Source organism: Grus americana, chromosome 17 (assembly GCF_028858705.1).
Source record: "Grus americana isolate bGruAme1 chromosome 17, bGruAme1.mat, whole genome shotgun sequence".
Taxonomy (NCBI): domain Eukaryota; kingdom Metazoa; phylum Chordata; class Aves; order Gruiformes; family Gruidae; genus Grus; species Grus americana.
The window spans coordinates 7,226,541-7,242,786 of record NC_072868.1 but is presented as its reverse complement, the minus strand read 5'-3'; the positions used below and the strand labels follow the sequence as shown (position 1 = coordinate 7,242,786).

The 16,246-nt window shown below is 41.4% G+C and overlaps 1 protein-coding gene across 9 annotated transcripts in view; it reads right to left on the bottom strand.

Moving 5' to 3' along the window:
- Positions 1–16,246, bottom strand: part of EYA2 (EYA transcriptional coactivator and phosphatase 2) — a 124,058-nt gene that overhangs the window by 60,436 nt on the left and 47,376 nt on the right. The gene's annotated exons all lie outside the window — the stretch shown is intronic.

Below are 16,246 nucleotides of genomic sequence, written 5' to 3'. Positions count from 1 at the left end.
TGCTCGCTTCCCTTGGAAGTGTTGGATGTTTTAGATGGGTACAAAATATGGCATTAAGTGCACAGATTTGCATACCTATGTTTGCAAGTCTGGGTAAAGACAACAGGGTAAGTGCAGTATGGAAATTGTGTGTTACATTCAATATCTGCACGATGGCTTTTCTGCAAAGCAGGTTTCCTGGACGCCTTTATCCCCATAATGTTCTGCCCTTGTTTCCTGTGCAACCAATGCCTGCAGCTGGAACTGTGAATAACCCACTGGTCAAAGAAAATCTGAAGCTAAATTTTTCAATTAATTGCATTTCCTTTTTTTTAAAAAATACACACAATGCCATGGAAACCTATTTGAATTTTCTAAGACTACGCCATTTTGATTCAAGTCCGGAACAAATGATGAAAAGAGGAGGACTCAGAGATGCTATGTCCTTCTTTGCTTTCTGCAGCCACATAGAGTACATCCTCACTTCAGTCCCCTTGAGGCTATCAGGGGGAATTAGGGCTATCAGGGAAAAGCGTAACTTTTCCCTGAAAAAAAAAAGCAGGATCCAGGCAAGAACAGATGGGAGACAGGGCATATGCTGGTGAGTGGATCCAAGGCACCTCACTGCAGCCTGCACAGGCTCCCCTTTCTGCTCAGCACTGAACATGCTACCTGCAAAGGCGGCTGGCACCCTGTTCTCAAGCTGAGACCTATCTCAGCTGGACTTTATAGGTAGCTACCTTCATAGGTAGCAGATGGCATGACAGCAACAGGCCGGTAGCAATCCATAGCACATGTAAGACATCGTGAGGTTAAAGACAACAGCACTTAAACCTGAAAATCATGACACTGGGCTTCTGCAATACTAATCCACGCACTTCTGAGAGAAGCAAAGAGGGTTGTTTTGGTTTTCTGTTTAAATACCACTGTATGACTTCACCAGCTAAGAGAAACAGAGAATAATAAACTACATACTTTGTATCTGAACCTCTCCAATCACTTTTACAAAGCCCTTACAAAGAAGGTAAGTATTGTAAGTACCAGGCACAAAACAGCTGCGGTATTTTACCTGTAACTGAACAGCAAAGACCAAAGCTGAGTTCATTTTCACTTTCCCCACCTAACAGCTGGAAAGGCACTCTGCCCAGCCAGAAAAGGCATTCATCCTCCATGAATTTGCTGAACTGCCAAAAATGGGTATGAAGTGGCATAACCACGTACAATGTCCACAACTCCAATCCTCCTTTCTCCAAATGGGATCTGGGTTCCTCTTGTCTGCCTCCCTTGGAAATCCACGTAGGCATATGCATTTTCACCACCAATGTAGCCTCAAGTCCAGAGGTCGGTAAAGGCTTCCTGATTATCATAGAATCATAGAATCTTTAAGGTTGGAATAGACCTCTAAGATCATCAAGTCCAACCGTCAATCCAACACCACCATGTCTATTAAACCATGCCCCAAAGTGCCAGGTCTACGTGGTTTTTGAACACCTCCAGGGATGGTGACTCCACCATCTCTCCGGGCAGCCTGTTCCAATGCCTGGCCAGTCTTTCGGTGAAGAAATTTTTCGTAATATCCAATCTAAATCACCCCTGATGCAACTTGAGACCATTTCTTCTTGTCCTTTCACTAGTTACTTGGGAGAAGAGACCAACACCCACCTCACTACAACCTCCTTTGAGGCAGTTGTAGGGAGCAATCTGGTCTCCCCTCAGCCTCCTCTTCTCCAGCTCCCTCAGCCACTCCTCATAAGACTTGTGCTCCAGTCCCTTTACCAGCTTCATTGCCCTTCTCTGGACACGCTCCAGCACCTCAACGTCCTTCTTGTACTGAGGGACCCAAAACTGAACACAGTATTCAAGGTGCAGCCTCACCAGAGCCAAGTACATGGGCACACTCACATCCCTACTCCTGCTGGCCACACTATTCTTGATACAAGCCAGGATGCTGTTGGCCTTCTTGGCCACCTGGGCACACTGCTGGCTCATGTTCCGCCAGCTATCAACCAGCACCCCCAGGTCCTTTTCCACCAGGCAGCTTTCTGGCCACTCTTCCCGAAGTCTGTAGCGTTGCATAGGGTTGTTGTGACTGAAGTGCACATGAAGGCAAACTTAAGTCAGCAGTAAATGACCAATGGGGTAGAAATACAGTACTCTGAATCCAACACATGTGAGATCCATGCTCCCTAACTGCTATGCATTATAGGTTTGATAAGAAAACAAGACTAGCATAAAAATCAGTGCTGCTTTGCAGCTGGTGGATCTTTTTGCTAGTGGGCCTCAATGGACTCCACCTTCAGATGTGTCCCTGTAAGATGAGCACAACTGCTGCCTCCCCCTCCCTGCTTTAGACACTAAAGCCCAGCAAGACAGAAGTAAAAATGCAGGTGCACAGGGGCCACCAATTGTGCCCACAACCAGTGCCCATGCTACCAACCGCATAGAAAAGCGACAAGGTACCAGATTTGTACAAGGATAAAACAGTCCCTAGCTGTATAAATTCCTCCCTGACTCAGTCTAATGGCAGAGCCAAAATGGCAATCCAGGACTCCTGACCTAACCCTAAACAAAACACAGCCTGTGAGAAACTTTACTCAGTCCTAACTGCACTGGAGGAAGTTATGCTCCAAACTGATACCTGAAGATAGAGGCTTTACCAACCACATGTGCATCTGCTCCACAGGCAGCCTCAGGCATGGGGGAGGCAGGCAGATGCGTCAGAGCCACAGACTGTCAGGCAGTACGGGATGGCCATGGCCCTTCTGCACACTTTACTTATGCCACAGGAAAAAGAGATTTTTCTCCTGAAACAGCTAATCTCACTTTTCGCTGGCACAGCCAGGCTGCCGCAGAGCAGTCAGGAAGCCTTTTGTGGTGCTTGCTTCTCAGTGGGGAGGAACAAGGTCTCTCCTACAAGCAACTATGGCTCCTAAGGCTCTCTCGAAAGCAGCAGGCTGGGCAGGGGTTCTTCTCCTAGAGGAATTACTGTATTGAATCCATTGGCATCGAATTAGATTTTGTTTGCGTGGCTAAGAAGGCAAGGTTCAGTTTTATACCAGGTTTTCCTTTCCACTGTAAGCAATGTCCAATTTTTTTCCCCTTATTTCCTTAATGCTATACCTGAATTGAGGAAAAGCACTGCTGTCCCAGATCCCATCAACCTCGGGATGTTCTACACTGCTTCTCCGATAACACATGGCCTTCAGCATAATCCAAAACCCCATCATTCATGACACTGCCCAGACTGTTGCCAAGTGAATGGGAGCAGATGTTTAAAGGGAAATGATCTTTTATAATGATTAATGCACTTTAATTACATCATTATTCAGAGATTTCATTAGCTTGTCTCTGACTGATGATTTTTCTATTGGTTTTGTTCTATTCAGTTTTGTATTCGAAGTCACATCACACTTCCCTGTATTTGTTCTGTAACATTTTCCTGGGGTTTTTTCAGCTTCCATTTTTCTTTAGAGTATGTATTAGTTGCATGTACAAACAGGTAACTTTTCACAGAAATGCCTGTCTGGTTGTGCACATCACGTATGTGTTTGCATTGTTAGTGGCTTTGCCTGTTTTGCACGCACCATTTACCAATTTGTTCATGTGCATTTCTCACTGATGTACTTCTTCACAAGAGTTTCTGAAATTCCAGTTTTAACAATGGCAATCCACAGAAAATTTTTAGTAAAATAATAGAACCGGGATGGTATTTAACACAGTGAATGACATGCTGGAGTGCAACTGATGAAAATATCAGCACTTTGCTTGCTTGCTTTTTAGAACAGAAACATTTTCTGGCTTAAGTAATGTACAGCAAATCAGTAATAAAGTTTGCTGAATATGAGCTTTTATTAAAACCAGTGATGGCAGCATCTAGCATATTGGGCTGACAGACATCTGGAAGAGCTTTTGGCTTCTATAATTAAGAAGAACCTTGTGTGAATTTGGTGCTCAGCTTTTCCATTAGAATCCTCTACTCAAAACCCAGTATTTTGCCCTGAAAGTTGGCCCACAAAATCTCTGCCAAAAACAGAAACTTTTCTCTTTACTAATGTTTAGGAAGGAAAAAAGAAAAATAAAAGGTTTTTTTCAGTCATTCTGAAGCTAGGAATGCCAAATTAAACATTTTAAGGTTTCAAATTTTTGATCAAGGTGTTGGGGTAACCTACAAATCACATTTTCTTTTACAATGATGTTTTGAAGGCAGTGATTCCAGACCCCAACACAAAACACTCAAATGTGTGCTGAAGATCAAATTAGTGAGCGAACCCATCTCTCTCCAGCAAAGCACTCAAAGATCAGCTTAAGTGCAATGCCAAAGCAGGACCCAGTGTGAAGACCAAGTCAGCAAGGTGCTCTGGGTACTGATGGTGACAAGAATTTCATGGATAGTATTTTGAAAGGATGAAACAGGAAACCACCATGGCATTGTGGGCAGATACAACCACACCACAGCTCTGCTCAGCACAGCTAAAAGGCCAGGAGGCACCAGCAAGAAATGAAGGAGACTCCTTCCAAAGCTTGACCTGTGCTGCTCAGGCATAATTTAAAGTATCTCTCAGGCTGCTCTAACTCGTTTCTAACATCCTCCCCACAACACATTCAGGCATCATCTCAGGACCACGGGCATTTCCATCCCCGCTGTGGAGGCAGCAGACTTGTTTCTGGGAGTCTGCATATTTCACTCATCTGTACTCCATTTGTGGGGTGAAAAGATAGTATTCTGGCTTCAATACATACAAGTACACAAAGTGGAACAAATGTTCAAAAGAGCACTTCCAGGGCATTTTCAGTAAATAAGACACCTGGGTAGTAAGTAGTTACCAGAGTAAATTCAATGGCCAAGTGATGAAGAGATTTCAGAGGGAATGTGTGCAAGGAAGAGCAGAGCATTTGCCGCATAATGACAGCAGTCTGTAAGAGGGTATTTGAGCAACAGGAGGTTGATGGTACAGCTCAGAAAGTGACATACCAGGAGTAAAAGACAGTACAGGGGAAAAAAGTTGGCACAGTTGTGGACAAAAATAAAGAGAATGAGCTCTGCATCTGCCATCAGTGGAGGAACTGATGAGTTAGGAGCCCCACAGAATGAAGCAGGTGAGAAACGAAAGACAGGACACCTGCCTTGGGGGAAAAACTGCCAGATCCTACAATGGGAAAGACAAGATACTTTAAGGGAGTAAGAAATTGCAAAGAAAGTTTGTCCATGAGGGGAGAGGCAAATCTAGAAATTACTCTCCCTGCAACAACCCCATGCAATGATGATCTCAAGAATTTTTACTTGTATCTGGCTAGAGGCCAAATACAAGCTTAAACCACTAGATCTTCCTAAACATATGCATATGCCAACACAGACCCCTAGGCAGGAGTGGTACAAGCCAAGTTCTCTGCTTTTAGCTTTGCTGGGAAGGGGAGGAGTAGACACAGAGATTGCAGCCTAACTGCAAGAGTAACATTTTTGTCTTGATTCCATGACTTTATCTGGTTTTAATTACTTGATCAACTACTTTCACCCTTATTCTCCTCAAAAGATGGTGACTATAAGTAGAAATCTGCAACTTTGACTCCAGTGCTATTCATCATAAAGAAGACAGTCTGATTCCCCGTTGTTTCAGAAGTGAATTACTGAAAGGTAATTGCAAAAGAAGTGTGAAGAAGTTTTTCTCAATCTCTGATTCAAAGAAAACAAACAAAAATCCCAATCCTAAAAAAGTTTATCTTTCCTTCATTCCTAGGAAATACAAGATTTGTTTTATTTTTTTAATAGGTAAAAATTTCAAAAGCATCTACTATGTCTCATTAGTTTTCATGGGGAATTAAGACTTCTACTGTTTTAATTCTTTGGGAATCATGGTAGCTTTGCCAGGACTAATTGCTAGCAAAATTATGCTCTCTATTTTACTCCACTCCTGCACAAAAAAAAAAAGAAATAATTCATAAGCAGGGAAAACACTATTACCTTGCAGCCACCTTCTAGGTGATAAAATAATAGGGAATCTCCCATACTGAAGATTTTGGCTACTTCTATCCACCCATTTCAAAAGCAGAGGAAAATAATTTCATTTCCTCTGTCAATACATTCTTCCTTGTACTGTTAGGATGTTTTCTCTTCATCTACAATAGATCCTTTGTTCCTTCCATTTCAAGACCTCAAAAATGCTTCAGCAGGTGAAAACCACAATGCTATTTTCTCTTTTATAATGAATGTTAGCTCGTCCACAAGTACATCTGATAGACATATGCAGGAAAGGCCTGAACAGGCATAAAGTTAAACCTGAGCTGGCATAAATGCTCATGTACAAGACTGAGAGTACAGCCGTGATGACAAGATATCCTTTCAAGGTGACCTGCAGGGCAGCGTGCCTCAGGCTGTTCGTATTCCTGAAAGCTGCCTTTCGCTGACGTAATCAGACAATAAAAGCAGCAGTACTTGTCGGGATTTATCATTGCCCAGCCCATTCCAGATACAAAAAGTAAGAGGTACAGCTTGTAGCACAGCATCTGGGGGTGGGGGTATATAGTTGCATTATTCTCCAGTACAGAATATCTCTGGCTAAAGATTAAGCCAAGAGGAACAAGACAAAAGTTACATGATAGGCAAGGCACAAAGCACAGACTGAAATCAGAAATTAAATTACTTGGTAGCGAGGCTGCTCCAAATGACAGGTACGCAGCTAACTCTTCTTGCAACTGCTGATCAGATTGAGTCAAGTATGACACATGAGAAAAAATAAAGAGGTGAGACCAAGAAGGAGCTGGGGGGTCTACTGGCTAAACTCCAGCCCACAGCAAGAAAAATCTTCCTTTCCACTGAAGCAGGATGCCACTCACTGTGGAGAAAGCCCCAGCTGTGCAGTGCCTTAGTGTGGCTCAGAGAAAGCTGGGCATAGGCTGCACATCGAGCATGCATGGACACGCAAGCCCTCCCTGGCCAGAGGACAGTGGTCTCGAGCTGTGCTTTGTTGCGTCCCCTCATCATTTTGCTTGTGTACATATTGTCAACCAATTTTTAAATCTTACTGTTAGTCTTCCAAAATGTTCATCTTTTGTTTAGTCATCACTGGACTAGCTGGTCACAAGGTTATGTTAAAAAAAAGCTCTAACGAAGTAAAAGAGATACAGACCTCGTGCTTCAGTTTAAACAAAAAACCAAACAAAAAGAACCCCCACAAAAACAACCACCTCAAAACTTGAAATAAGAGCACAAGCACCCAAGCAAGACCTGGATCACAAATAAGTTTGTTAATTCAGTAGTCAAATGGAAAACTTTTCACAAAGAAAAACAGCCTTTCCTTTTCCCAATTAAATCTGTGTACATTTAAAATTATTCACTTCATATAAGAAAAAAATTAGTTTGGGTTTACATTAAGATTTTCAAATTCCTTTTTCTAAATGTGTTAATTCTAAACAATTCTAAGAAACGTGAGAAAATAACAAAACAGACCATTTCTGTCACACTTCTGAAACCACTATTGTTTAAAAATACCCAAAGTATTCCAACAGCTTTAAACTCCTTCCCCACATGTTTTGTTTTAAATGAGAGTCTTTTTGACTGAAATTTTACTTTCACTGGAAGTTTTCTGTCTTGCTCTAACTCATAGACCAGACAGTAAAAAACAGATGAAAAATCCTGTCTCATGAACTTTTTGAGCCAACTTCACTTTTTTTTTTTTTTTTTTTTTTTTTTTTTTTTTTTTTTTTTTTTTTAAGGAAAGCCTGCCTTAGAATTTTTGAGTGCTTGGGACTGGCAAAAATAATTGCATGCCTTGTTTCCCTGGAAGTCCTGAATTTCAGAAGCATTGGCTTGCTTCACCACACTTCATCACCTGCTATTCTAGACTGCTTTTCAAGGATTTTTTTTTTTTTTTTAAACCACGCTGTTTGTTTCTTGTCTCAGACCTGTTGATTTTAAAAAAGCAAGGTGTCTTCATATAAATAACTGCTCTTCCTACTCCTAGCAAGGTTTCACTATTCCCTTTTCCAGGTGCTCTTCCCCAGACCTCCATGCTGCAGACACGGAGCAATACTGAGAAGAAAGAGGGGGGCCAGCGTGGGCTGTGATCCTCCCTGCACTTCCTGCAATTATCTCGGGAAGAGATTGAAGGAAGATAGACCAGGGGAAGCATCAGCATTTTCTAGTTGAGCAGTCCAAGGTAAAGGGGATTCAGTGCACACAAAAACAAACAAGTCGAGCTACCTTCACTGTTTGTTATGGAGGCACAGTCTGAAAGGTAGCTTGAGAATTTGAAGTGAGCTAATGATGGGGTTCACACCACAGACTTTCAATCTGGCAGCCTAACCAGGCAATACGTTATATAATTGCTTTGAGTCACTGGGTATTTTAAAATTAATTTCAACACTAGTATTTCAATTAGAGTAAGTCAAAATGAGAAAGTTAAATTTTTCAGAATGCCTTTTTTTTGTCTATTGAACCTGTTTGCTAAATGGAGCAACATTTGCAAATGATCTTATTATTTGCCAAAGAATAAAATTACTCAGCTGTCTTACTGTGGACAAGCAAGTACCACGCAAAACAGACTAAGTTGGTAAAGAAATGCTACAAGCTTGCAGCCTACAGTCAATTGAAAAACAAAATTTTATGTGTGTACATACATATATATGTATACACACAAATGTACATATATGATCTCTCTCAGTTTCCACATTTCTCTTTGACATTCACAACCTTTTTAATTCTATTACACCTCTTCCCATTCAGATCCCCCAAGCGCACCAGGGCTGCATGCGACTACAGAAAACCACTCTGGCAGTTCCTGTCTGTAACACAAAACAACTGCCTCCAAAGACGGGCCTTCACAAACCAGGTACTGTATGGTCCAGCTCACGAGACTTATTTGTCATTATTCAGGCACCTCTTCTCACTCTGAAGAACTATGCTTTTTATCCCTTCTCTTCAGAATCACAAGGGCTAAAAACTCACTTAAATGAAAAAATCACAAAAATATCATTTAAGAAAAATTATGAGATTTGGAATGAGGAAATAACAGATGATAACTTAGATACTCATGCTGAAATCATCTGGGATCTGTTACAGGACTGCGTAAAAATGTGTTTTGTCTTGTAGCCTAGTTGTTACTTTTATGTCAAGTCACTGATTTCATCTAGCTTTGAAATTTATAGGAAAAGGAGCGCTGAGAAATGAAGTCACCTACAATTCTTGAACAACAATAACCTCCACAGAGAAGAAAACAAATAAAATGACTCGTTCCACAAATTGTGCAATACTCAATTAGCAGAGTTGTGGGATTTGTGGGATGGGACCACAGAAAGGATGGGGGGGGGCAGCAGTGTGCTCCCCCATGCAAGAACAGATGAAAGCAGTTACTCTGCCTGTTGCTACTGCAGAAGCTATAGACATGCAATTACAGAAAAACTATAGATTCAACTGTATGAAAAGCAGCACAATTCTGACACGGAATGAGGAAAAACTTCGATGTTCTAACATACCTTTTCACTGGGATAAATATATATTTTGCAGGGCCTTTAGCAGGCTAATTCATAGGGGGAAGCAAAACAAAAGGGAAACCCTAATAAGCTACAACCAGATTAGTAATTTCTGTCAAACCTGTAAGAAAATATCAGAATGTTCTCAACAACGCTGGTCAGTATAAGTGAGGAAGAATGCTGAAGTTATCATATTTGTTTCCTAAAATGTCAAACTCTTCCAGCCATGAAGCTGCCTCCTCAGACAGACAGACATGAAAGATTCTTTCCATTGCCCACAAACCTCCTCTGAGCATGCTCCCCCACGTCCATGCTAGTGACTCACCTCCACATTTGCCACCATGGGATTGAGGCTAGTACTTTTACACTGCTTCCTCTCTCAATTACTTTGTAATCACTTTTTGCCAGTAGGGTTTGAACCTGATTTTTGGTTTGTTGTTCTTTGCGGGGGGTTTCCTTCCACTCATTTTTCTGCTTTACATGTGCCACGATGAGGAAGGAGTCACATCTATGTTTGGACATTAAACACTGGTCTTAGCAGCAGAAAATTCATTCTCTGGAGTGAACACTGGCGTGTGTGTTTGCAGAGCTGGGGCCTTATTTTGTAAAGCACTCATATTAATACATTGTAACATAAAGCAATTGCACAAGCAAAATTAAGCAGCCATAAACTGCTTCTGCTCTACCAGAGCAAGATAAAGTAGAGACAATAAAGCACTAAGTATCACAGAAGAACATCTGCTTCAAAAAGTAGTGAAAAATCACAAGTGGAAAACAGAGCTTTTCTTTCCCACCTGTGGAGCCTTGGGTACACCTGCCCATACTCCAGTGGCCAAGTTGCAGCATGGCATGAGAAAACCTATTTTCAGGTAATAATTTGTATAGAGCTATGTATTCACTGTACTGGAAATAATTTCTGTAAAGCTATATTCAATGCAGCAGAACAAGACAAAGAAGTCATCACAAATCACAGAGGGCTCAGGAGGGAAAGCACCATGCAAGCAGCCCACAAAAGCCATGGCCAGACAGGCCTGAAGCAGCAAAGGACTGCTACAGCAGCTACGACAGCAGGCTGAACACATCCATGAGTTACAGGGCAACATTCATGCTCTCACCGCAAACACAACCCATTTCAAGCCATCTGTCCCACTCAGGAGCCTTTCACTCTGTTTTGGTTTGAGCTGAACATTACGAGCAACTTCATTTTTGCTTCTGCTACTCAGCAGTCCAGGGAAGGAAGAGAGGAGCTTGATAGTTTCTTAACACCAAGAGAAACAAAGATGGTTTCACCCAGCGAAAGTTGGCCATTAGCTGGAATGAGTGACAAAGGGAAACATTTTCCAGGAAGTTTAATGCTGGATGACTTTACCTTGGGGAGAGGAATGCTGGCAGCTGTCTTTCTCCACAGATGGATGGCTTCACGTTGTTGTGGATTTGAATGTGCATGGTTACCCATACACATTTATACCAGCCAGATCCTAACGAAGAACTCCTGATTCAAAGGGTAGCAATGCATCATTCATGAAGTTTCCATAGAAAAATGAATGTACCAGAAAATAGTTGCCCACAATTGTTGAGAGGTAACGCTCTTAATAAAATCCATAGGTAGTTGTGCGTGGGAAAAGGTGGTGCTCACATGGGGACAGTTCTCTCAGAGGACACAGTGAGAACAAATTAGTTCTGCTGCAGAGAAATAGCAGATAAAGCCCTGATCTGAGACTCAGAAAACCCGGAATTTTCTCCCCACTCTGCCCCTGGTAACTCAGATGCTCCCTATGCAAGCAGACAGCCTCAGCTGCCCAAGTGCCCTGGGGCCTTAGATGCTGTAGGGCTGGCAGCTGCCCCTACGAACAGCAACGTGATGCAGTACAAAGGTGCATGTTGTCACAAGGCTGGGTCTGACACCAACCAGGGAGAACCACATGTAGCTGTTGAAGGAGACAACTAAGAATTGCAATTCCAGTTTTGCTCCCAAGCTCTGTCACTAACAGATTGGGAAAATTTCTCAGGACTACATTAAGGCCTCTGTAAAACTGGGAAATACAGTATAAGCTGCCAATTGAGCTCTTTTTAGAAGCTGGAAAGTGCTCTAAAGTCTTCAGGTGAAATTTGTTACACCACTGCAGTATCAATATCCATGCCGATGAATAATGACCATCCTGAACGTGAGGCAGCCTCGAAGGAGGTGAGGCACGAGAGCTGTCCTTCCGGGCATGTTCTCTCACTCATTTTTGGTCCAAAAGCTCTCCATTCCCAGACTATGAGAATTTCTTCACCCTTTTGATTTACTCCTTAAACCTGTCAGTGTCCTGCAATGGCTCCAACAACCCAGTGAGAAAGGTAAGGCTGCCCCTTTATAACAGGCCTGTGTCAGCACCTCCATTCTCAGCCTGTAAAAGAGTAGCATTCAGGGAATAATAATTCAAAAAGAGCTATGGGAAAAGAACTATGAAATATAAGTTAGTAAAAGGACCTTGGATGTGAGGGAAAATTCTAGCATAACAATACAAGTGAGGCTGGAGTGAGAATGACATACCCTCTCCTTGGTTAAATCCCCCAAGTCAGACTTTCTCTGACCAGAGTAGACAGCAAAGAGGAAGGTCTGTTGTACATGTGGAAAGTTGAAAGCATCTCTGATTGGGACTCTCCTTCTCCCCCGCCCCCCCCATCCCAGTGAGGGAGGGGAAGACTATTTCATCTGTCTGCAGGAATAAACCAAGGAAGATCATTCTCAAGGACTCAGAAGCAACAAATGCCTCATGTTTTATATCTTTAGTACACTGTTTCACGCATTTATGAACTATCTTGATGAGGGAAAACACAAATGCCAGTCTCATTGTCCTAAATGCAATCAGTGCCCTACATACCAGAAGGAAATGCGACAAAGTTTGTGGTCTCTCTACAACTGAAGACACTTTCTTAAGAAACTGGAAGTATAATATAATTTAACAATGTGTCTGAAAACCCTGCACTGCTTTGGCTTGGTCTCATAGGTTGGAATTCAAGCAGCCTCCCAACCATCCCTCAGCTCCTCATATTTAAAAAAAAATAAAAATCTTTGTGGTAGTTCATTACTACACATGAGGGAGAACAAAAACTCTAACTCCCCCAAAGTTGGCTTCCCTAATTGCTTCTCTTTGCCTGATAGATTTTTGGGTTAGGGTTTTCAGGGCAGGAGGGAATAGGGTGGGTTTTTCATTTTGGATTCTCCTTGCTGTGGTCTTAATTAAAGCATCACTAAATCAGAACTTGTGGTTCCCAAGTAATTGCTGATTGAGCTTGTCTGTAGCAGCAGTGGGACACAAGCCCTATCACCTGGTCTGAAGCCAGTTTGCCTGCCAGGGCGATGGATTTGCCCTGAGGCACAACACTGTGCGGGTGGGAAGAACTCTCTTGTCCTGCTTCTGTAAAATTGGGACAGCACATTTAATACCAAAGTCAAGAGGCCCATGTGCTCTTAGTAGGGAAAGCCACCCTTCAACCCTCCTGCCTTGCTCACCTTATCGCTAAAACAGGAATGATGGTGATAACCCTATGAAACTTCTGAATAAAGCCACTCTATTAGTACTAAGGTTTATGAAAATACCAGATTCACAAAGTTTAGACCATTCTGTGATCAACAGTGAATTTCTGGCTGGATCACCTTCAAACACGTTGCGTCAAACTAGTTAAGCCTAATAATGTAAAAAGAGCTGCTTCTCTCCTTTTGATCCTGCTTAACACACTCCTCTTCATACATGCTGTAGGCAAAGCTTGTATGAGCACTAATGCAATTGCTATGAAGAGTACTATGAATGCAGGTGTTTGTTCATTACCACTTAACCCTGAAGCTGCTTTCCAAGTGCATGGCCTGAATGTACAGTTGATTTGCTCCTGAATTATGAAATCCAACTGTACTCTGATATACTTTCCCTGTTTTGAAGTAAGTCAGGTTACCAATCTGGATTTAGTAAATATTGTGGTTAAATAAATCAAATTTATAAACTAACATTCACTTAGTCACAATCCTTTCTCTTTGTTTGAAAAGAGCAGAGGGTGGTCTTGGAAGAGAGGCTATCACTCAGCTAAACTTCAAGAAGTTATCCTTCCCTCCTCTTACTCACTGATATAATTAAAACCATCTTTTCCCTCTCTTTTGACTCATAATAAAATAAAAATCAAATGTCATTATTAATAATGATTATTGATCTCAAATAATTTATCTGAAGGAAATGTTTTCTAGAGGTTACAGCCAGGAAGTCAAAGGTTTTCATTCCCAGCTTTGACACTAATTCATTGGCCATACACCGCACCTCTCCTTTGCCCATTCCCTGTTAAAGGTTTATTTAACTTGAGACCAAGCAGTTCTGAACACCAGTAATTACTGGTTACTGAACTTGGGTATCTCCATGTGGAAGTGCTAGGTTTTCATCTGTCCATACAAATGCAGAAAAGTTTGTGCTGTCATTACTGGCAACTATATATGCATACCAGATATGCATTTTTACAGCAGTGAGCTCCTCCTGTGCTTTTAAAAACACAAGGACAAGTTATTGTTTAGGTTAAGGTCTTCAAGAATCTGTGTGAAATGTGTAGGAGTTACTCTGCTGGTAAATATTATTTCTGTAGCAAAAGTTGGTTACTTCATCAGTAGGAATAACAAATTGTAATTTTTTTTGTTTCTGTATCTCAATTAGAAGGTTCAAAAGGGGTATTCTGAATGAGGAGACACATTTATGATGGCAGTTTATAGATAAAATTTAAGCAGAGCAGACTTCTCTTTTTAAAGAGCTACAGTACAAGAGTAGCGAGCAAAGTAACACAATCTAATTGCTGCATATCTTGGGGATGTTAGGAGAAAAAAAGACAAATAATCAAAAGCAATGCTTGAGCAATAACTGCACTTTGTCACATCATTGTGCCAATTAATAGTGTGGAAACAGCCAAGGGGAGAAGGAGTTTACTCAGAGCAAATGTTCACATGGTGTTTTCCTTGATATTTATTCCATTAATATTTTGTTTTGTGAATATTTGAAAATCAGGCTAAAATAACAACATAGAAATAACAAATGGAATGGTTTGATCCACTCTGTGGGTTCAGGGGGGCTGAGGTGTGATTTCCCAAGAGTTTTGGTGTGACAACAGGTTGAAGCTTTTTCTTTAAGCCTAGGTGAAAGCTAAGCTGGTCGCAAGATCCCAAAGCTGTTAGCATCAGGTTTATTTTCAAGACAGAGGGAAGGGTTTTTTACAGGGATGACCAGAGGATACTATCAAACAAGGAAGAGTTATGGAGCACCTTTGCAGAGATCTTGCCATCCAGTCACTGAAATACCACAGGGCAGCATGGAAATGAAAATACCAAATGACAAATCCACCAAGCCAAAGCCATTCACACAAATGTCCTTGTTTTCCTTTGCTAAGTCTGATCTGATAAACACTTCCTGAAAGTCCCATTTTATGATATTAAACAGGCCTCAAATGACTTACCAAAGTACAGAGGGACACTGACATTTGAACTGCAGGAGTTTTGTTTTCCATCCTGTTTTTCCCCCCTGTGACTACTGCATTTGAATAACTGAAATTTTTAAAATCCCTTTTCCTCCTTTCACCATGATGTAATGCGAATGTTGCACAAGACTAACAATGTAGAGCTACTGCTGCTGGAGCCAAGTTTGGCACCAGGAGAGATTAGGGTTGGCACCAAACACTGTGATCTTTAAAATGAATTTGGCAGACACACTGAAAAGGTTTGCCATTGCTGCCGTAAACAGCATGCAGAGAAGTAAATGGAAAAGTGCTGAAAGAGACTATAGTTTTGTTACTGGAACAAAGATGCAGATTAGCTAACCACTTAATCTACCACCTACTTATATATGAAAACTAAAGAGTTTTACAACAGCATGTCAAAAATTAAAGGCAGTAGCAAGGACCAAAGTGTAACATAACAGTGCCTTTCATATGTCTATCATACCAAACTGAGCTTACAAAAACCACCAGCTAGCTCCTATGAGCCAGGAGAATCTCTCTGCACAACTGCAAGTTCCACAAGATTATTCAAAGAAAAATACTTGATCCACAGAACACATCTGTCTCAACAAATTTCTCTTTCCAGTACTTTTCAGTTATGCTTTCCTAAGAGGGAATTTGCTCCTAGTCAGTGATGCTGGAGCAGTGCTCTGGAAAGAGATGCATATGTGTATTTTTCTTTTTTTAAGTGCAGATAGAAGATAGAAGAGAAATGCAAGTTTTCTTCACTGTATCCCTCTCTCCCAGCTTGCGCTGGAAGAGCGTGGGCTGATTTTCTCTGCTCTATATAAGGGTCTGAGGATTTGTGCTGTGGACACCTGCCTGCAACTGAACAGATGCCACCAGCTTATTTCACACAGACAACTAGACAGCCATGTAATAGAAGCATTTTTCAATTCCTACTAATTCTTTTTTTAAACTAATTATCTCTAGCAGAAAACCTCCATATTCCATCCCAAATTCCCCAAAATTTTAAAACTCTATAAGCACTAACCCTCAAACAAGGGACTACCTTCACCAGGAAGATAAAAGTCAGAAGCATGTGTGGTGCTGTAACAGCTTTTTAGCGATCTTTTTAGCACTAAAACATGTCAGAACATTCAAAGCAGATTTCAAGCGATTTATCTGACCCTCAGGAGCAACCACGTGCTTTCATAAATAGTACTGACAAGCATTTATAATAGGATATCCAACATAGTGTTTGCGTGTGGAGGTGTATAAAAGTTACAGCCTCCTGTTGCAACTTAGGCATAGATGAAATACAAAAATTGGTTTACAGGTGAAAACTTGACCCCCA